This window comes from Vigna unguiculata, chromosome 6 (genome assembly GCF_004118075.2).
Source record: "Vigna unguiculata cultivar IT97K-499-35 chromosome 6, ASM411807v1, whole genome shotgun sequence".
Lineage (NCBI taxonomy): Eukaryota > Viridiplantae > Streptophyta > Magnoliopsida > Fabales > Fabaceae > Vigna > Vigna unguiculata.
Window position 1 is genome coordinate 8,208,847 of NC_040284.1, and position 24,779 is coordinate 8,233,625.

The 24,779-nt window shown below is 34.3% G+C and overlaps 1 pseudogene; it reads right to left on the reverse strand.

Moving 5' to 3' along the window:
• Window positions 1-5,901: 5,901 nt before the first annotated feature.
• LOC114188357 lies at window positions 5,902-10,797 on the reverse strand (annotated as a pseudogene).
• Between the last annotated feature and the right edge of the window lie 13,982 nt (window positions 10,798-24,779).

Sequence of the window (24,779 nt, forward strand, 5' to 3'; positions counted from 1 at the left end):
ATGCATACACTAAGAAAGATAATAGCCAAGTTAAGAATGAAACTAATTAGCCAATATCACCCACAATTTTAATATGAAAACTAGTAGCATAACACCTAATCAAAATTGCCCTTTTGGTTCACCAAAGAACAAGTTTGTCCTTGGCAAATGAATAAAAAGGTGTTAAGATTTTTCTTCTTTCACAAGTTTCATAAGATAGAAAGACGATGTTTTTAGGTGGCTTGGACACTTAGTTCCTCAAATTTTTGGCCAAAATCAATTTCAAGGAGCATACATCAAGCAATACATAAAGTGAATGCAATATTCAAATACTTGGAATAACAAGAACAAGAAAACTTCAAGCTAACATATGCCATATGATTCAAGCAAATGTTAGGCACATTTAAAGACTCAACGTGACAACAAAGACACAAACATGTAGCTATCATGCATTTAAACTCATGGATTTGAAGTTCAATGACTAAGCATCCAAAGACATGTTATCCAACCACATTTAGGAGCAAAAAGAGTCACAAAACCGAAGCCAAAATTGCCATAACATAACCTGAAAACGTTGTTTTTCGTATTCTCGGCAGCTTTGACCTATGCTCACTCATTTCATCATAACTCTCTCCACAGAACTCCAAATGAGTTCATTCACTTTTTGTTGGAAACTAGACTTACAGATATTTCTTTTGATATAAAGAATGTTACTTTTGGACCACTGAGCTAGCTGCAGTATTTTTTCAAAAACGCATACGTTGCTGCCAACACTATTTTTATGTGGACCATTCAAAGATAGCTACAAAACACAAGGTTAGAACATGAAAACACCATATTCAAGGACAACCAAAGCTCTAGATACCAAATGATGTAGGATTATCTTGTTCCTTTTAGAATATTATTGAATATGGTGATGGTTGATTAAGAAAACCAAGGAAATCCCTACTGGACATTAAGATAGCAAGCTATCTAGATGTGAAGGTTCCTTTCCAAGGTTCTAGAGAAGATAAGAATGGATTGATTCAAAACAAATAAGAGTGGACAACATAAAAAGAGTAAAACCCAAGTCACACACACAAAGAAAGAAGAAAGCATAAAATGAAAAGGAAAGGAATGATAAAAATGTGAGAAGCACGCCACTACAAGGCTAGGCTAGAAGAAGCTATGACAACCTTGAAGATAAGTGGATCTGTGCCACCACTTGAATCAAGATTCAAGACAAGGCTTAAAAGAACTCCACTCCCTAAGGAGGAAGACTCTCACAATGGCTAGTACACAAAGGTGTTTAATTTCTCCAAAATGTTTAACCCTTGTACAAGTGTTAGAGGTCCCCTTAAATAGAAGTGTCTAGGGGCCTCTTAGCAAAAACAAATAAGCTAAAAAGGATTACAATGCAAATATAAAAACCTAGAGTCTAGAAAGTAGGTCAACAAAGGAGCACATGGACACATTTTATAAGCCTTCTTGGCCAAGGCAAGGTGGATGCTCCTTCTAGATGTTTCTAGACTTTTTGGTGGCCAAGGCATGTGGTCATCCTTTCTAGATGTTTCTAGAAAGCTTTGCTCCTTCTCTTTCCTCCACATGTGCTCTACAAAATCCATCTAAATGTGCCACTTGTCCTTCCTTGTCCCACCTCTTAATGATCCTACAAAACAAGTTATTTTTGAATTAGCATGTTGGCTTTAGGTTAAGCTAATTCTTTGAGTCAACAAGTCAACCCAAAGTCAAGGTCAACAAGTCAACTTAAAAAAAGTCAATCAAGCCAACTTAATGGAATTTTAAATTAAAGAAAATAAAAGCAAAGGAAGGAATCAATGAACTCCCTTTATTCTAAGCATGTGCCATGGGCTATCATCCTTGGTAGGGATCAATCCTTTATCACATGTTATAGTTTTCCTCTCTCATCCACACTCTAATACCCCTTTCAAGATGCCATGTGTAATTTTATAATTCACTAAAACTTCAAACAAAAACCTCTGATACCATCATATATAATAGGAAACATCACAACCATTTTATTTCAAAAATCACTTGCCAAAATTTTCATCTTAATAAAACATCTTTAAAATAAACCAAATTGGTTTAAGTCATCAAAACGAAACTTAATAAAAACTAGCATGAGACTCGTGCGTACGCACAGGTCGTGTTTTTGGTTTTTAAAATTTTTTGTTTAGAAAACAGATTTTAATATTATTATCAATAAATCAATAATTTAAATTAAAAGTTTTAAAAGTTTTAATTGTCAATTTAAATATATTCAACGATAAGATTCATTTAACAATTATATAATTATATATTTACGTATAATTAATTATTGCTATATATTATGTGTTATATGTTATGTGTTTTTTAAGTAATTTGGAATAATCAATTTGTGATGTAATAGATTGTTATTTTGTTTGGATTAAGAAATGGCACTATGATGTTTTTTAGAAGTTTAATAACAAAACATTGTTTGTGATAATAAGTTTAGATTTCTAGTAAAGATTAAAGAGTAAAAAACAGGTCTTGATTTTTTTTGTTTTAAATTTCTTGTTTTGAAATCAGATTTCAAAGTTATTGTTTATAAACCCATTACTATTTATAATTACATGATTCTAAAGACTTTTTTTCTTAATTTAATAAAATGTAATAATTATATTCCTTAAATAAATATAATTTTCATATAATTTTGTAGAGTTAATTATGCTTATATATTAATGTTGTTATATTTGTAATATTATTGTCTTATTGCTTTATTAATTTCACAATTAATTTCAATTTAACGTTAATTTCAGTTAAATGTTGTATGTTTTACGATTAAGTTTTCAGATATTCTTTGACCTAACAGCACATCATTAAAATGCTATGATAAATGTTTTTTACTGCCAATTTAATATAACTAAAATAAAAATAATATTTGTATCAGAATATGAAAAGATGGCGGCAATATGAAGTTATTACATGTCTTATCGAGGGGTGATATTTGTGAAGCACGTTGATTGGTTTCGTCATGAGGTTTCATTTGGTGCAGACGTTACGTTTGGTTTCTTTAAAAGGTAAGTTGGATCAGTGTGCGTGTGTTTGGTCAAAAAGGAAGAAACAAAGCATCATCCTTCGCAGTTACAGCACGGTCCAAACCTGAAAATGTCTTCATCCAGGCCTATCAGCTTCACAAAATCTTACCAGAACTCAGTCATGGTGATGGAGCCCTCAGAGGTTGGTTGATTATCTACTTTGATTTAGTTAAAGTTTGCTTTTTTGGATATGAATACCTACTTTCTGGCCCAAAGTTTATATTTTTTTGTACGATGGTGTTCTGGTTGAAGTGTCTCTAAAATTTTTTGTTCAAAGTTTTGATTTTTATGAATCCTTCTCCTTTGGTATATGTCAGGAGTGTCTGGAGTTTGAAGAAGGTTTTTATGACCAATGGGGCAAATTACTGGTGATGGGTTACCAACTTTTTAGGTGATCCGAAAGGAAATGTGATAAATATAGAGTTTGAAGAAGCTTTTTGGCTTAGAGGCAGATTCGTGTTGTTCAGAAGATTTTGTGCTTTTATAACCTGAACGATGTTTACTACGTCTCTACCCTTTATTGTGGAGATCGTTATTTTCGTATAAGGGTGTTCGATTTGGAAAAAGAAAGAATTCTCTTGCATGTAACCCTTTGTCCTCAATAAGGTTTTTCCAAGCATTAAGGGTGCAGTTCATGCTAATATTTATGCAATATTAATCCATTTTTCTTATATTTAGAATTGTATTTGTATAGTCATTCATGCTAATATATTTTATCTTTTGATTGTTGTCGTAGTTGTTGATAACTTTGCCGGATTACTTCCAAATATTCTATCAGGATAAACTTTTGTTTAATTATGCGGTCAAGTTGTATGATCCTCTGTCAGAGATGTTTGAAATATATGTCGATACAGATGAGTCTTTGAGGATGGTTCTGTTTGGTTTCAGTAGGTACATTACATATTATGGGTTGACTGGTCCGTGTTACCTACATTTAACTATGTAGGAAACAATATATTTCTTCATAGGATCTTCTCAGCCGAAGGAATAGAAATGGATTATAACATAAATTCGGCCAATGCTTCAAACACCCAAGTTCCAGTTGTTGTTGCTGATTTTGAGAAAGTATTAAGCAATTATGATGTTAAAGCATCTTCTTTGGTAAGATTTAAATGTATAGTCATGTTTTTATAATTTTGTTCATATTTATGATGGCTTAACACGTTTTGTTTGAATGTAGTATCTGGATTCCAAATTTGTAAAAGAATGCTTGATGAAGGGACGTAAAACCTACACGCTGACGAATGGCCAATCACAATTCTGGAACTGCAAAATTCGTTGGACGGGCAGAAGTTCCTATGAGTGTTATTTGACCTGTGGTTGGAAGAAATTCTGCAAAGAAAATGGACTGGCTGCCGGTGATCGCATAAGATTTGTTGTGGAGAATGAAGAAAAATGTGTCATTCATATACTGAAGAATTATCTTGTTTTAGTCTTTTGAATATTTTGTCTCTGCAACTATTATGTAGGACCTATGAACACTTCCTTTCAGTTTCGTTTTTATGAATTCTAGATGTTAAATATTTTGTATATCAACATTAATATGTTTTGGAATGTTGATATATATGTTTATATAGAACCGCTTATTTAATATTATATTGAGTATGTCTACTAATTGTGTTTTATGTACATGTGTCTTGTGTTTACTATACCGAATTTGAATTTTCGTTATGTACATTATTTGATTAACCTAAATATTTGAATAAATAAAAATTTGATATTAGCAAAATTGTTTTTTCTTGAAGTTCAATATTTGAATAACGAAAACTTTCAATAAATAAAAAGTATTATTACTAAATATTCAATTATTTTATAATTAGTAAAACTATAATTAAACCTTAGTATAGTTATTGTTAATACGATTTCATATAAGATATTATTTATCTATATAACCGTTATTCAGTAAAAATGATTTCAAGTTAAAAATAATATAAGTATTCTAGTTTGGAATAGTATGAACTAAAAAGAATTCAATTCATTTATTATTGTTATTATTTATAAAAAAATTAACCAATCGTTTTCTACGATTAAATTTACTATAATATTGCATTAATATAAAAAAAATAACTTCTATATAATAATATTAGTTATATTTATATTTAAAAAGTCAATTTCATAAATAATTGTAATGTTCATAATTTGTTGGATTTAATGTAGTTTGGATAGTTATAATTAGGACAACTTGTTAATAAATGAACATGGATCATCATTTGTATCAGCTTATTACATTAATAATGTCAGAGATGTAGGAGGTGTGTTTGATAATTATGGTAGTTTGTTTAGTTAAATATTCAGTATTACTTGGGCTGTTGATATAAGTTTGCAAAGTCTTCTTCGGGTTCAAAACATTATTAAGCTGACAATTGTGGGAGGTGAACTACATGATTACGGTAGTGTGTTAAGTAAAAAATTCAATATTAATTGGGCTAATTATATGGCTGGAAAGTAATACTTTCTATAAGCAATTCTATATGAACCTACATCAGGAGTTATTCGAAATTATTATGCCAAGGGTACCGAAGAATTAGGATGGTGTCCATAATAAGTACTAACATCAGTTGGTTGAATGTCTGCATATAATTAATTCTTGTTTTGTTGTTGGTGTATGGTAGTTTGGATATTTAATGCACTATGCCCAATAACGATTTTTACGATAATGTAATTGCCATTTCATACATGATAAATGGAAGGGATAACATCAAAGTACCAGATCTTCATTTATTACTGCAAGACATTGTTACAAAAAATTAATACATTATGCCAGAACATCATATGTATGCATATCAATTAAGCATTCTGACTTTTGTAACTACTACAGACATGCATTCTTAACAAAATGCAGGAACATGTATGTTATCGTTCATTACACATTGTTGAAAACTTCTTTGAAAACTACATTTGTGGTAGCAGTCAAAGGATTATTTTCAGTGTCATGGATTAAAATCTTTAATCCTGACTTGCTTTTAACTCTAGAAGCTACAACATATAACTGACCATGACTAAAAACTGGTGTAGGCAGATACAATCCAACACAATCTAAAGATTGACCTTGAGATTTGTTTATGGTCATAGCATAGGATAACATGATCGAGAATTGTCTTCTAATCATCTTGAATGGCCATGGTGACTGAGAAGGGGACATGGACATACGCGGCATGTAAACTTTTGTTCCTTTGTTTTTTCCAGTTATAATTTTTGCACTAATTACATGCTTTGCTAGTCTGGTCACTATTAATCTACTTCCATTACAAAGACCTTCAGATTGATCCAAATTTCTCAAAAGCATTATTGGTGCCCCAACTTTGAGTCTTATACTATGGTTTGGTAATCCTGATGTTCTCAATGAATTTAAAAATTTTGGTGTAATACCATCATATACATCAACATCCATGGTGTCAGAAGTATCAATGCAGTCTACGCTGAGGTATTCTTTGACTTCACTTGAATTACATGAATAACAGTTGTTAAAAACTTTTAAAATATGACAAATGTATGAAAAATGATAAGTATGAATTAAGCATCACCTGGAATAGAATCCAGAACAGCTTTATTGATTTCATCTACTATTTTAATTCGACTAGCTAGAATAGCTCTTGATATCAGAAACATCTCATCGTTGAATTTTTCGAGTAGTTATGGATAAGTGCTACTGATTATAGCTTGGATATGGTCTTTGTAGTTCTTGATTAGAAATTCTGGAGATATTTCTATATCTACTAAGCCATCATTGGGTTCATTCAGTGAACCATCACCAATTTTGATTATCCAGGAAAAAAACTCTTCAATTTCAGCAATAGTAGAGTTGTGCAGTCCCTACTGTAACAGTCCCATGTTTTTGGTCAAGTTTAGGATCTGGCAGTGCTCCCATAGATAGGATGAGTTGATAGTTGCATGAACAATATCATATATGCTTCCTCGAGGAATAACAGGAAGAATTTGCCTAAAATCCCCTCCAAATACTATTACTTTGCCACCAAAAACAAAATCAAATTTGTTGTGTTCTCTCATGATATCTTTTAAAGTTCGATCTAGTGCTTCAAAACAAAACTTATGCGTCATTGGTGCTTCATCCCAAATTATGAGGTTGGCCAATTTCATCAAATCTGATAGTTCACTACCCTTTGTAATGTTGCACACAGAGTGTTCAAGTGTTGGAACTAAAATCTTAAATTTTGAATGAGTTGTTCTACCTCCAGGTAAAAACAAAGATTCTATACCACTTGATGCAACTGTTAGAACTATTTTTGCTTCAGAACGAAGAGCAAAAGATAATGTGTTCCACATAAATGTTTTTCCAGTTCCTCCATATCCATATAAAAAGAACATGCCCCCTTTTTCATCATGCACTGCATTTATAATCTTTTGGAAAATATGTCTTTGTTCATCTGCATATGAATAATAATTTAGATATATTGCAATGACTTGTATTGCAAAAATGTTTAGAAGAAATGACTAACCTGTCATACTTCTAAAATTTGATTGAAAGATATTTAGTTCATCATCCTTGTTGTAATCAAGTTCAGCATATACTTATCGATTGCCACAGTAATTTACTGCAAAATCATTAGGATAAGGCATGGAGGGGAATTCCTTTAATGTTCTTCTATTATTCTATAATAGCTTCTCAATTTCAATCAAGGTCAAATTTTGCAATAATTCCATATTCAGGTTGAGGCCTGCAACAAATAATTTAAGTTAACATACTTTCATATTCAAACTTAAGATTAATATTGTTAAAAACAATTTCACCTGGATTTCTTGCAATAATTCTTTCATTATATAAAATTCCATCAGAAAGCTATTCAGATGTTTTCTTCCAAACATCCTCAGGTTTGTTGATGCTATTTGACATGAGGACAATTACGAATAATCTCCTCAAGAAGTTTCCAGATCCCCATTCTTTGGCTTCCTTGATAGCTTTGACATATTCTGTATCATCTGCCAAAAATCCAGAAGCTTCACATGCTTCTCTCAATGTAGGATAAGTTATGTTTTCAATAGTTCGCAGATCTATGTAGGATATTGGACCTTTAAGTCTTCCAATGGTATTTCCTTTTTTCCTTGGTTCCAACACCTTTGATTCTTATTATATACATAGTTAGTAACAAATTGTGGATATGTTAAATCCATTGCATCTGAATATTTCTTATTGCACTCCATCCAACTCTTGAACATGGACTCCCTAACTGTCGGTTTTGCCATGATTTCATCAATATCATCATCATCCTTGAAGTACACTGATTGCTCACCAGGTAGATGAAAAAATAATCGTTCAACAACTGGATTTCTTCCATGAATTAGAAATGAAAATATTCTCCAACATGCTTCGCATGGAGAAATATATCTGCAATCAATATATTGTTTGATTTCATCACTTGAAAAACCTGGCTTGTCATTAGGAACAATGGCAGCAGTAATTCTATCATAGCCCTTATTGATGTACTTAAATAAGTACTTGATTGAATTAGATCAGTTGCACCATTCTACATTCACATGAGCCTAATATTTGAGTAATATGGTAGGATTGTAAGGAACCACAAATCGGTTATCTAGTTCATTGTCATTCTTCACAATGCTAAGACCATTGTTCCTTTGACGATAATGAGGAAAACCATCTTCTGAAATTGTTGTAGTATCTTGAAATTTCTTTGGATAAAATCGAGAACACGATCCATTTTTCATGCATGGTGATGATGTCTTAGAGATTCCACATGGGCCGTGAATCATATGTTCTTTTACACAGTTATACAATTTTGGATCTTCTTTGGCACATGGTATTTCAGCTGAGATTACCTTGTCAATATCGATGGCTGTCGGATACTTGCTAGATGGATGCAAAAATAACAAGAAATGAGCATGTGGCAAACCTCGTTTCTGGAATTCAATACTATACATGTCTGCAATCATAGATTAGTTACATGATTAGAATAATCAATTAAATGAAAAAAAGTAAATAATTAAGTATATGAAATATACACACATGTTATGACCCTTCCCAATATGTTCTTCTTTGTTAAATATGATAATAGTTGGTCAAATTTGATTCTAAAAACTCTTGCAATGATATTTGGCCTGTCTGAAGGAGTTAATTTTAAAGGTTTCAATATTCTGGAAATCTCGAGCCATTTTGGATTGCACGTAAAAGTTACAAAAAGATCTGGGAATCCTACATGACCACATATTGCCATGCCATCAAAATATAATTGATCAATAAATCTCCTACCACCAACAAAGCTAGATAGAAGCACAAAACGTTTTCCTTTCTGTGAAGCTTCTGTGTAGCTATCATTACTTGGTTGACAGAGGTTATTGTATTTGTCAACCCTGAGCTTCGACTGATTGTTTCTGATGAATGATAGCCTTTCAGATTCAATCATTGTATATCTATTTACAACAAATTGTTGAAATAATCTTCTTGATCTAAGAATGGTCATTGGCTCACATTTTCGGGTTTGAATTCTGAAACAAAACCATTCCCTAATCGTTAAGCGGTTACGTTTAAGTGCCAAAGAATCACAATGACTAATATCATGCCTATATCCATCTTCACCATAGGGAAACAGCAAAGGATACTGATATCCCAAGTAACTTGTGTGCAACTCATTTATTCTTTATAATTTTCTTGTTCTGCTTTCCATAATAATATCCCTAGGAGAAGTAGTATCAACATCTCCTACTATTAATGCAGCAACCTCTGAAACGGTGGGGATGTTGTATATACGTCCATCATTCTGCCTATCAGCAATAAGTTTTAATTTAAGATCATGATATGGTTGTTCCGCATATTTGTCCCTTGCCATTCGAAAAGATTTAGCGTGCACATTGTACTTATCTAGCATATTTGTTAGTGTTCTAACAATTTCAGCATCAATATCATTGTTGTTCCTACATTGAATTTCAAATCAATAGAAACATGCAACAGAATATAATATCAACTATTAAGATGAATGTATTGTACCTCAGAGATTGAATTCTGTTGTGTATCTCGTTTTCAGTATCATAAATATATAGTTGAGCAAACTTTGGCTATTGTCCAATTGGTGGAAGAAGACTACCAATTCTGTGACATGATTGTCCTTGGATTCTCAAATTTGGTGGACCACCTCCATTGTTGTATTTATTGTCAATTTTTTCTACAGGAGATGTGAATGCAAACATCATGTTGTATGTTCTAATATTCTTCTGATAACTTTTGCTTTGTTTTGAATCTGATTGAAATAAAAGTTGACTTAGCTCATCAGGGTTTTTTTTTCAACATTGGCAATTCAACTTTTCCAATTGAGCAACACAACTGAAAGTTCAGATTAATCATATGATGATATTTGCCAATGCGTTCTTGATACCACATATATGCATTGCAATGCTGACAAACATAGATTGGATCTCCTATATCTGCATACAATTTGCAAATTAAAATAATTATTAGTTCAACTTCCAATATATGATAACAATTATCTTTATTAAAAACATTTTAGATTACTTATCTTGCATTAGCCTTCATGCCTTGATGGTTCATATCATGTATTTCATCAATGACTGCTTAATTAATAATGATGAACATATCAGTAATAATGTTAAAACTAAGTAATTTTTTGGTAAATGAAATGATTATTAATTTCATTACCAAAATAAAATTACCTTCTATTGCTTCACCAAGTGATTCAGACTTATTTGAACCTGATTGTAGTTCATCAACATCTTCCAATACAAATGATTGAGTTGGTATATTGCAATGACTTATGTTAGTCACATTATTCATAGTGGTTTCAAACTTCTCAAGCAAACTTTACGGCTTTTTCCGTGTTGCTGTAACATTTCTTTCAACATTCCTGAATCTAACATCAGAACATTGAACTTGTGATTCCATATGCAATGTATCTTGATTAACAAAATAAGTTGTTACATCAGCTAATGGTGTACGATCTCATGTTTTGTTTTCAACGCGCTTCTGATTTTTGCATGTAGCATTCATCCTCTTCTCCTGCATTATTAGTTTTCTTTTTGTTCTTGCACTTGAACTGCAGATTCTATTTTCATCGGCCATCATTCTACATTAAACAGCACACAAACTGAGAATTATTTCAGAAACAACAACATTTGCATATTATATAATGGTTACAATGAACTGTTGCAATAACTTTAATAACTTTATATATGAAGATAATACAAAAAACTTTTACACGAAATTCTGAAAACATTACAGATATAGTTCATAATTTTGCTTTGTCAACAGAAAAATGTTACAATTTCAATTAATGAATATCAATAGTACATTGTGCTTCAACCATTTAGAACATATTTGATTTACCAAATTCTCGTCTGTTTGTCCATTAAAGGTTATGTTTATATAAGGTTATCTACATATTTTGGCAGTTGCATGTTACTGGATAGATGAATCGTGAAATTTTTACCGCCAAAATTAACACCACTATAAAGTCATGTCAATGGGAAACATGATTTGGAGTTATTAAATGCAAGTCTTTTCACCTTAATGTGTCTAATATGCCAGCTTTATACATTTAGATTTCATTATATTATATATGACATTGTAAATGCATATTGTTCTTAGACATTGCTTGTAGTGTAAGAAACAATCATCAAATTCAATGGTTTAATGCATTACAATATCGTACCATTAACTTTAAGTATTGCACGTTTTTGGCTTTATTAAATGTCAGTCTGATCATTGCTTTAATGAATTAGGATATCGTACTGCTCCATAAACTTTTACGTATTTTTGTTAAATGCATGTCTCATCAATTCAGATAAGAAATTATTTTCAAAAACATATCCAAATCTAAAATTTAATGCATAGGTTGGAATGTAACAAAAGTTCCAATTAATATACATGTTAACGATCATGTATCAACGGGTATCACGGTAGTATACTTTAAAAAATATTCATAACACGGTCTCATGGTAGTCTACTTTAAAAACAATGGATAACATCTTGAATTCTGAGAATAAAAACATTAACGTATGGAAGGTTACAAATTTTTTTTTATAATATAGGTTAGTGTTGACTTTATAGATGTTAAGATATAAAGTGACTATGATTTATGAATTGCTAAATACGATCTCTAAATATATCAATGAATTAAACATATAAAGATCACGACATAAAAAAATTGCACCAACTTTCTTCTACGTAATCACAACCAAAACTATTTAAAATACTAAAGAAGGTTCACCAGTGCAATTTATCAAAACAGAATCAAGGAATGTAGCCTTTGAAGGAGCCAAAACATTTCTAACAAAACGAACATAAAGTTTTAAGCAACATTTACTACAATAATTTCCATAGCTTTCATAAATTAAATATCATTTCTCCTTCTTGATAGTCTTCATTGTCTTTGTAGATGACAATTGGGCTAATGGCATGTCCTCAAAAGATCAAATTCCATGAAATTTGATGGAATGTACTCTATGTCTTCATGGTTACTGGTATTACAAACATCTTTTCTAGGCGTGACACATAAAACAATATCTGGATCAAGATCAGAAGTCCTAGAAAGGCACATCTACAATGAATCATATGTTCAGTCTGTATTACATCTTTGAACTGCCCAGTAAAATTATGACGGTAATTGTATTAAAAATATATTTACTAATGAACTATCAGTATCAATAGATAAGTCGCATGCTGCATGATCACCACATTCAGCAAGTTCCATTGCCTGAAAAATTTAACATCCAAAATTATAAATTTTGATCAGACCACAAATCAGACTGATTTTAAAATACTTACTAAAGAACTCCCAGTATGAGTATGTACATCAGACTCACTGGCACTCATACATTTTCCAACCTCAATTGCTTGCATTATTCAATATACATTAAAACATACAATACATTAAAATGGGTATTAATAAAAGCAGCCAATTTCAAATGTACTCACTATGGACTTCTCCTTATGAAGCTGTAATTCTTCAGAACAATTTTCCTTAGCTTCAACAATTTTGATTACCTGCAAAATTTGATCTTTTTAGTTCTATCTCAAAATAGATGACATAATCAATACAGAACAATTAAAATTACAACCTAAGTTTGTCCAAGAATACTACTAATGTGACCTATAATTTCACGATCAGTTGAAGCTCTCATTACTGAAGCAGGTCGGTTATTTCCTTGGGGCTTGACCTTGAAAGCCAAAGTATTGCCCAAAAGAACGTCTAGATCCTTTGGAAAACACTTAGGATCCTCCTCACCATCCTAATATATTTGATAAAGAAAGATGAAATGAAATATGAGTATTATTATGACACTATTATATTACTAATGGAAAAGTCAAGTTGTACAACCTTGATCATTTTCTTTCACAAATCACCAGCAGATACACCAATTAAATTAATGCAGTCTTGGTCCCAAAGCATGAAGTTAGCAACCTTGTTTCCATCAGTCACTTGAATTTCAAGCTTGTATCTGAAGACATATATTCAATCATAAATAAGATTATAACATATGTAATCTACTAAGCATCTATTACTAATTAGTAAGATAATTTTATTACACAGCTATTACTAACCTCATTTTTGGATACTCATTATAACCATCACAATTCAAACACTTAAAAGAACCAACTTCATATGTTCTTTTTGCGCATAAGTTACAAACCAAGTAACTCCATCCATCATTTCCTAAGTTAAATTTAAGTGTATGTGCAACAGTAACACATGAAATCTCCTACAACAATAAAAGAAGGATTAATAATAACAAAAATCGACTATAAAATTATACAAAAAAAAAACTACCTCTATGACAATCAGGATCTCTGAAACACTTCTAACAACAATTTTATACATAAACCTATCAACATGACTAATCTAGGAAGACCCACTATATTGGCTTCCCTCCTCAAAAATTTCAGGAGCAGAGGTTCTACACAATAAACATTAGTTAGTACTTTATCAAATACAAAGATTATACAATAAGATAATCGTAATATAAAACTATTACTTTAAAAATTCCTTCCTAAATTCAGTCAGTTTAGGTATATCATCTCCCAAAATCAACTTTGATCCATTCCAACAATTAGACAATGACACCGACCATGGACCTATACAAAATAATTTAAATAAATTTCCAAATTATGCAGAGTAAACAATATAACAAGCATTTCGAAATACAAGGAAACCTGAGGCAGCCTTTATCTTTGTTTGAGTAAGAATAATAGCAGGATAAGGTGTTTCACGACTTTCCCTCCAATAACTAACCAATCGCATACAATATGAATCCCAAAGAGTGCAACAGATTGACGCACCATTGCATTATAGAAAAACAAACAACAACTTCAAAAGAGCATTAAAATGAAATAATAAACTTAGTCTATAACAAATAATAACATTATAATCAATTGTACCTCAAGTCCTTTAGGTCAAAGACAACATTTTTGGAACTTGGTTTCTCCTCCACATTATCCACCACACCAATGACATCTAAAATGGAAAAATAGAACAGTAAATAAACATAACAAAAAAATAGCAAACATATATGAATGAAGGACAAAAAACTTATCAACCAACAAATCTGCAGAATAGTGTCCAATAATGATATCCTTTATACTCTTGAACTTCCAAACTTTTGCAGGAATACTGACAATTGGTTGTCGTCGTACAAACGTTGCTCTAATAAACAATAGCTTAAAGGGGCAGTCGCAAACTCTATATTGAGCTCTGTTGTTTAAGATTTTGAATTTATGCATTATATAACTTTCTCCCTCCTTTAGCTTGTCTTCCCACGTACTAATATCTTCCTTCTTAATCATAGTAGGGATAACATCACCCTGACCAGCATAATCATGCATAAACGTCAAATATATCCATTTTTTCTCCAATTTCAAAGATGTACTGCACATAGACAATACAATGATACATTACCTTTTGATCTGTCAGAATCATCTCCATATTTCGTTTGGAATCCCATGACTCAACAAACCACAAATCCACAATTCGGACAGCAAGTTTCAAAGTCTCCCTTTTTCCATCAATATCCTTGATCATATCAAATTTCCTTGCCATCTAATACATAACAATAAAATAGGTCAAATGTTTTATAGGAAAAAAAACTATACAACTTTAAAATAACAAAACACATGAACAACACTCAAAATAACAACATCTAAAACAACAAATAATGTTCAACAGTTTCTAAATAAAAAATATCAATATTTTCTTCGACACCCAAAACATAGGAAAATTTATATGTTTGAGCTTTATAAGAAAAAAAAATTGTGCACCGAGTAAGAAGAACAAAAAAAAAAGAAGAACATCGAAAAAAAAGAAACAAACATAAATGAACAAAGTAAGAAGAAGAACAACAACAAAAAAATGATAAAAATACAACAAAAAAGAAACTACACCAAAAACAACTTCTGCAAACCTTCAACAACAACAATCACAAAAAAATAAAAAACAAGAACAAAAAAATTTTAAACTTAAGCTATTGTGAAGAACAAAAAGAAGGAGCTATAAAAAAAATAACAACGATCAGCCAACAAAAATAAACAGCCAAAAAAAAACTGCGTTGGTATGAAGAAGAAAGAAGATGCAATGAAGTCGAAGAAGAAGAAGAAAAAAGAAAGCAAATATGTATTTCAACAAAGCTAACGGAAGAACAAAAAAATAAAAAAAAAACACGAAAAAAAAATTTCAAACCTAAGCTACTGTGAAGAACAAAAAGAAGGAGCTTTAAAAAAAATAACAACGATCAGCCAACAAAAATAAACAGCCAAAAAAAATAAAACTTACGTTGGTATGAAGAAGAAGAAGAAGAAAGAAGATGCAATGAAGTGTCAAAGAAGAAGAAAAAAGAAAGCCAATATGTGTTTCAACAAAGCTAAAGGAAGAACAAAAATTGAAATACCTCCACCAAATGCAATGCCTTGAAGAAGAAGCCTCTGACTGTCAGCAAACATCAATCAGCATTTAATGCTTTCAGCGGGAAAAAAAAAACAAAACCCAGAAGACGAAATTACCCTCAATTTGAAACAGTTGTCAATAAGTTAAGATGTTTATTTCAGTAATTTACCTATACTAAGAATTTCTTAGATATATAGTAGATTTCTTCCAAGTTTAAAACTCAAAATAGCCAAACTATCACATCTTATTCAAAAGAAAATGTTTCCAAATGCTTCACAATAAAACTCCCAAAAGCCTTTTCACTAGCTCCTCACATCTATGTGTCTCCATTAGCATATGCATCAACATCTACTCCCATATAACACACATTACACAATCATTGCACAAACACAAACAAAACACAAAAGCAAGGGTGAACTGACTAGATAAAACACTATACCACAATATATTACCAACATATAACTCACCTTGCATGATCACTATGCATAAACTCAACCAAGATAACAACCCATCATATGTTCTCAAAACCACAACATGCAATGATCAACATATTACCACAAAGTAATATCAAATGGTATGACATTCTCTCATAACCAACCGTTTTACCTTTCCTGCGCAACAATTCCTCTTGGAAAAAGCCTTTTACCTACTTTTCGTACACTTACAAGCAACAAGACTACTCGCTCAACAAAGCCTTAGGTAAGAACACTCTTGCTAAGCTCATGCCAAAACCTTATTGCTGAAAAAAAACCCTTTTACCCATCTTAACAAAGCCCTCTAGGTAAAAGAACAATCATGGCTTTACGTTTATAAGAGAATTCATACTGTCTCATCACATATGTATACATATACACACAACATCTCATCACATGATCATGAAACATGTTTAAAATGTTAAACAAACTTCACAAAATTTGTTTAAAAGGATTAAATCCACATAGTTTTAAAGTTGGGGACTAAATTGGGTCAAAGTTTTGAAGATGGACTAATTTTAATTTTTACTAAAAGTTGAGGCACCAAAAACATATTTAACCTTAAATTTAAAATTTTTCCCATTACCTTTTTATCATTTTTTTAACATTTTTTATTTGGTACTTTTTATGATTCATAAATACTTTTATGTATTTGTTTTAATTATTCTTCATATTTATAGATTTGTTGGCTAACCAAATAATTGTTCACATTTGATAAATCGTGAAAACAGAAATGGTTACCAGCTACAATAAAATCACTTATAAATTTTTAATTGTTAGGCTTAGATTGTTTACTTGTTACTTTTTATGATTGATAAATTTATTCATGTTTTTGTTTTAAGTTTTCTTTAATTTTTTAAAAATATTGTTATACATACTTATAAATTCTTAAGTTTTTTCTTAATAGATTCACGTTAATACATGTTAAAAGTATTTTTTTTTAGTAGGTTTGAAATAATTTGGCTTAAGATACGTTTTATTACCCATTTTGTATTTCTACTTATAATTTTATATTTTATATTTTTTACTTTTTTGTTTTTTGATCGTTGATATTAAATCCTAAATTTTTATGAATTATGAATTATGAATTCTTAATTTAATTTGTTATCAATTGAATAATTCAATCATTATTCATTTTGTCTTTTAAACATAATCATTATTATATTATCATTTTTCTATTTAGTCAAGAGCAAATATTTTGTACTACTTATTTTTTACGTAACAGTTTTAATTGTTCATACTTTAACAATAGTTGTCCATATTATACCGTTCTCAACATAAATGTATGTAACGTAAAAAAATGAAATAAAGATATATGTTAATTGTTACAACTTTATTTGTTAACATAACTACATTTATTTATGTTACGACGTAATTTCAACAAAATATGTATTTCTATTATTAAAATATTAAATTATTAAATTATACTTTTACTTTTTATAATTGTTATATATTTGAATTGATTTTATTATTATTATTACTATTATTATTATTAATATGATTATTATATATCCTATTTTAAATATATAGTTGTTAGTAGAATTTAGATATTATATATTTGGTATCTTTACAATGTTAAGTGTTCCTGCAGAGAACAAATAAGATAAGTTAGGCACGAGTATCACCTTACCATGTAGTCCGCTATCTCTTCAGTTGGCATCTTCCCATTCGATACATGTCGGCTTGAACCTATGAGGGGTTACCTGCAGAAGAGTCTCCGAAGCTCAAGTAAGTCAAAGCTCTCAGAGAGTCAAATCAGTGATTAATGAATGCGTACCTTTAATTGCTGGGGTCCACGTGTATTTATAGAGCATTAATGATGTCTGATCATCCCATGGGCTGGGCCTTGACTTGGGCTCTAACTTGGGCTATGAGTGGGCTTGGGCCCTAACCCAGGCCCTTAAGGTTTATTGAACGCGGGGGCTTCCATCATACTGAGTTTATTGAAGTGGTCGGCCTAGGCTCTAATCTTACCGGATATGCTGGAGTAGTCGGTCTAGGCCGGCTACTTGCCTTGATGGCTTATGTTGGTGATATGAGGTGTAGGTTGTCCCATTGGCGTTTAGTTTAGGTTAAAACCGGTACAAGTTAGGCTAACTCGGCCTAGGCTGGATACTTGGCTGCCTTGATATGCACATTGTTTACTTATTTGGTCGAGTTTGGCTAGGTGTGGTACACCAGTCCCCCAGCCTTGTCCGATATGAGTTGTCGGTCAAGGATGATATGTGTTGATAAGCTAGCGGAACCGGCTAGGTGTGATACACCAGTCCCCCAGCCTTTAAGTGTGGTGAAATAATCAACAGCTACGATTAGGAATTTTACTTGCCCCTTGCCGGGTGAGAAAGGGTTGAGGATGTCCATTCCCCATTTAGCGAATGGCCATGGGGATAGTATGTGATGTAGTTGTTCCTGTTTCTGATGAATAAGGTTGCCATGCTTCTGACATGGCTTGCACTTCCTGACATGATCCTGGCAGTCTGCTTTTATAGTGGGCCAGAAGTATCCGACTCTGAGGACTTTTGTAGCCATGTTGCGTGCACCGGAATGATAACCACAAATTCCTTCGTGTAGCTCTTTGATGATATATTGGGCTTGCTCTATCGTGACACACTTAAGTAGGGGTTGACCGTATTCGCGTTTGTAGAGGTCATCGCCTATCATAGTGTACCTAGCGGCCTTAGCCAGCCAAGTTTTGTCCGCGTCGAGGGGGGGTTGCCGGTTTTGAGGTATTGAATGTAGGGGGTGGTCCAGTTTTAGGTTTGAGAGGGGGTGACGTTGTTAGCTGGGGTGTGGGTTAATATTTGGCAAGTGTGTGTGATAGAAGGTGGATAGTGTTTGTTGTAGTAGGGATCGATTTCGATTTTTGAGCTTGGTGCTGGCCAATTTGGAAAGGATGTCGGCCCTGACGTTGTCTGTTCTTGGAATGTGTTCGACGCAGACTTGTTCGAAAGCGGATTGACTAACTGCACGGACCATATGGTAATACTGTAGGAGGATGGGGTCTTTGATCTGAAATTCGTCATTTAGATGGCCTACAGTGAGTTTGGAGTCGGTTTTGCATGTTAACTTCTTGACGCCGACTTCACAGGCTAGGGAAAGGCCGACGAGGATGGCTTCGTATTCGGCTTGGTTATTTGACGTTTTGAAAGCAAAGTGAAGGGATTTTTCGATGAAGATGTCGTTGGGGCCTTCTAAGACGATGCCGGCGCCGACACCCCTTGGATTTGAGGAGCCATCTACATGAAGCGTCCACTGGTCCTCAATGGGTGTTTGTTGTAGGTCGTTGACAAAGTCTAAAAGACACTGGCTTTGATGGGGCCGTGGGGTTCATAGCGGATGTTGAATTTTGACAGTTCCACGGCCCATGATGACATGCGTCCGGCTAGATCTGGCTTTTGTAATATTTTTTGGATTGGGTAGTCGGTCTTAACGGTTATGGTATGGTTTTGGAAATACGGGCGAAGGCGGCGTGCTGCGTGGACTAAGGATAGGGCTAGTTTTTCTACCATCTGATACCTGGTTTCAGGATCTTGCAGTGTTATGCTCACAAAATACACAGGATGTTGTGTGCCCTCTATTTCTTGAACAAGCACTGCGCTGACGGTATAGTAGGTGGCCGTGATGTATACCAGCAGGGGTTGGCTGGTGTCCGATTTATGGAGGATAGGCGGTGAGGTTAAGGTTGTTTTGAGTTTTTGGAAGATCTGTTCACAATCATCAGTCCACGTGAACCGGGTGGATTTCTTTAGAAGTTGGATTATGGGTTGGGTTTGTTCAGCTAGTTTAGGTAGGAAGCGAGAGATGGCTGTGAGACGGCCAATGAGACGTTGGACTTCTTTGACGGTAGTGGGGCTGCGCATTTCGATGATAGCCTTGCATTTTTCAGGGTTAGCCTCTATGCCGCGTTGGGTTAACATGAAACCGAGGAATTTACCCCGGCAACGCCGAATACGCATTTGTCGGGATTTAGGCGGAGGTTATATTGGCGCAGCGCGGAGAACACTGCCGCCAGGTCTTCAGCGTGTTGATGATGGCTTGGGGACTTGACAACCATGTCATCGACGTATACTTCGACACAATGTCCTGTTAGGTGGCTAAAAACTTTATCCATTAGCCGTTGGTAAGTTGCCCCGGCGTTTTTGAGGCCAAAGGGCATGACCCTATAGAAGTAGTTGGCATCATCCGTGATGAAGGCGGTTTTGTGCATATCTGTTGTGGCCATTGGGATTTGGTTATACCCTGAATATGCATCCAAAAAGCTAAGCACCTTTTTTCCTGCCGCGCCGTCTACGAGTCGATCAATGTTGGGTAAGGGGTAGGCGTTGTGAGGGCAAGCCTTGTTCAAGTCCGTGTAGTCTACGCACATCCGCCATTTGCCATTGGCTTTCTTCACCAAGACAACGTTAGAAAGCCAAGTGGTGTATTGAGCTTCTTCTATAAATCCTGCGCTCAGTAACTTGTCGGCTTCCACCTTGGCTACTTGTCGGCGTTCTTCCCCAAGCTTGCGTTTTTTCTGGGATACATAGCGGGCTTCTTTATATATGGACAGCTTGTGGGATGCCACCTGGGGTCTACTCTAGGGAGGTCGGCGGCCGACCAGGTGAAAATATTTGTGTTGTTGATGAGGATAGGTGTGATTGTGGCACGCTCGTCAGAGTTTAAACCGGTGCCTAAGTTAATAGAGTGACCATTGGGAAGCGTTAGAGGAGTGGTGTCCTCGACTGGTTCGAGGCGGACATCCCGGCCTATTTTGGGGTCAAGGTTTTCGCCGGATAGGGCTATGCCGGAACCAGGGGGTCGTTCGATATGGTTGGTTTGTTGGATTGGGAGTTGTGGTCGTAAGCTTGCCATGTAGCATTCGCGTGCCAAGCGCTGGTCACAGTGTATGGTCAGGATGTCACCGGATGGGGTAGGGAACTTCATGGCCAAGTGAGGGGTAGAGACGATTGCGCCAAGTGTATTGATGGAAGGACAACCCAGGAGGATGTTGTAAGATGTTGACGCATCGACAATAAGGAAGCGGATTGGGATGGTTTTGGTTTGGGTTCCGTCCCGAAAGACGGTGTGGAGGTCTATGTAGCCTCCGGTGGATACTTGTTCGCCGAAATAGCCATATATGGGTTCATCATATGGGATCATGGCGGTGTCAGGAAGTTGTAATTTTTGGTAGGTGGCCCAGTAGAGGATGTCAACTGAGCTGCCTTGATTCACAAGGACTTTCTTAACAGCATAATTCTCGATTTTGACGGTGATGACCATGGGGTCATCTTGTTGGTGGTCGAGGCCGTGGAAGTCATCATCTGTGAATACAATGGGGGGCATACGGCGTATGTGGTGGGAATGGGTGATATGGTTGATGGATTGTATATGGCGGAGGTGTCTCTTTCTGGCAGAAGAGGTGGAGCCTCCGCTTGCGAAGCCACTAGAGATGGTGTTAATGGTGCCTCGTAAGGGGGGGTCGACAGGGGTGATGTCGGTGCGGGCGGGCTCTGGTTATTGATTATTGGGTTGGGTGGGGTGGCTATTGTGACGAGAGTCATTTGGTTGACGTCTGTGGTCAGGTCGCGGGGGGTGGCAGGATCGAGAGGAGGAGGAATGGTCATCCCTACGGATGAAGCGGCAAAAGTGGTATGCACAGACTAGTTCTTCTATTTTATCTTGGAGTGCTTTGCATTCTTCCGTAGTGTGACCATGGTTGTGGTGGTACCGGCAATATTTGGTCATGTCGGCGTTGGGAGGTGTGGTTGTCTTGCGTGGTGGAGGGATTAGATCAGCTTGGAGGGCTTCGTCTAGAATGCAGGAGCGGGCTACTGTGAGGGGGGCGTATCTGGTGAAGCGAGGTTGGCGGGGTTCGCGTGGGCGGGTATCAGGGCGTGGGTTAGGCTGTGGGGTGGGGTTGGAGGTGGTGGCGGCGTAGTCGTTGCAGAATTTGGTGTGAAGTGTTTGCATTTCCTCCATGCGGACATAGTCGGCTGCACGCAGCTTGAGTTCGTGCATGGAGGCAGGTGGGTGAAGGTAGACGTTGTTGGCGAAGGGGCCGGGTTGTAGGGTAACAGTCATGCACTGGAGAATCATCTCCTGGTTGAGGTGCGGTGTACGAAGGGCGGCTTTGCTAAAGCGATCGATGAACGCTCTGAGTGGTCGTTAGGTTCCTGTCTGCTACCCATTAGGGATATGGTGGTGGTTTGATTGGGACGGCTTCCGGCGAAGTGGGTGGAAAACATGTGGGAGAGGATGTCGAAACTATCAATTGAGTAGGGCGGAAGAGTTGTAAACCATTCTAGGGTAGGGCCTTTGAGGATGGTGGGGAAAGCTTTGCAAAAGACTGCGTCTTGGGATGTGTACAAGGCGACATGGGTGATGTAAACTTTAAGGTGCTCGTCAGGGTCGGTTTCGCCAGTATAGCGATCCATGGGCTGGGCCTTGACTTGGGCTCTAACTTGGGCTGTGAGTGGGCCTGGGCCCTAACCCAGGCCCTTAAGGTTTATTGAACGCGGGGGCTTCCGTCATACTGAGTTTATTGAAGTGGTCGGCCTAGGCTCTAATCTTACCGGATATGCTGGAGTAGTCGGTCTAGGCCGGCTACTTGCCTTGATGGCTTATGTTGGTGATATGAGGTGCATATTGTCCCCTTGGCGTTTAGTTTAGGTTAAAACTGGTACAAGTTAGGCTAACTCGGCCTAGGCTGGATACTTGGCTGCCTTGATATGCACATTGTTTACTTATTTGGTCAAGTTTGGCTAGGTGCGGTACATTAAGTATATATAATATATAATATATAATATTATTCATATAACTACATACATAATATATATTATATATTATATAATTTATTTAATATATTATATATTATGTATTATATATTATCTAATAATTTATATTTGTATATTATACAATTATAAAGTATATATTAGATATTAGATATTATTTTTAAGTTCTGCAATAAGTTGTCATTCTTTATTTCTTTAAATTAACTTTTTGTTTTCCTAAAAGAGTAATAATGTCAACAGTATGAAGAAATATCTTGGACAATTTTTCATGTGATATTCTTTTTGTATAAATGTCATTCCAATCGTTCAGATGACAATAAGTAAAATTTCTGCCAAAAGCTTTACCTTTCCAATCATCTTTCTGCTTGCTTTGGTTTTCTTGGATTTCAATCTTGAACAAAATGGAAAAGGACTTGAGTGATATTGAGGAACAAAGTTATATAAGTTACACAATGACTAGGTACCAATTTTGCATTATTCACTTGAAAGACGAGTTATGTTATTTGACGTATTTCTTCTTTTTTCGGTGAAAAAAAGAATGTAGTTTGGTTTATGAAAGTCCATCTTTGTTAACAAAATATTATTTTGAACTAATTGTTGTTTCTTCAAGACCATTGGTTTTGTTGATCACGCTTTCGCAATTCTTTATGATGATGATCTTAATCACCAATGGACTCTAACTAATCTTGACGACAATACGTATGTTCTCATTTACAACAAAAATTTAGAGAAACCATTACTAATTGAAGGCTGGAATGATTTAAGGAGGTTTTATCGACTAAAAGATGATCATTGTATTTACTTTGGATATGTTGAAAGATCCGTCTTCCAGATCACTATTTCTCTAGGGAAATGTCAGTCTTTTTTTGTTGATAGGTTTTATAACAAACTTGTGACAGATGAACCTCTTTCTAGAGGCCCCAAGGTGCATTTTTGCATATTTCTAACCCCATACCAAGTTTGCGCTAACCATCTGGTTAGATTGCTATAAATTATGTATCCATGTTTATATATGTATTTCAATTTTTAATTTTTAATTTTTAATTTTCTATGTTCTCATTCAACAAATACTTTGTTTAGGATTTGCCAACTAATTTTGGCGATTATTTAATATAAGAAAGATTCAAGAACATTGTTCTTCATGGACCATAAAAGAATGTCAAGTACGAACTTTTTTTGAGGAATACTCCAAAGAAGTCGAACAAAATTGGAAGTGGGTGGAACGAATTTTGTATTGTTCATGTATTGGATGAAACCGTGGACCTGGTCTTTGAAGTTAACGAGAAGAAGTACAATCAGCATGTCAAAGTTTTGAAATTTTCTAATTATTAATTATATTATATTTTATGTTTTTTTTATTTTGGGAACTGCAAAAATGTACCAATATTTCTTATTGGATTATATGCTACTATTTATGTACTTTTGGAACTTCTACTTCTAATATTGGCATGAATGTCTATGTATATTTTTTGTTTGTATTAATTGAATATGGCCATTCTGTTATACTATTTTAACATACTTTGACTTCAAGTACTTTAAATACAAATGAATAGATTACATTGAAATTTTTCTAAATTTGAAACATTTGTTTTAATTGTGGAATATTTGAACACAACCATTGTTTTTGTTATGATATTGTTT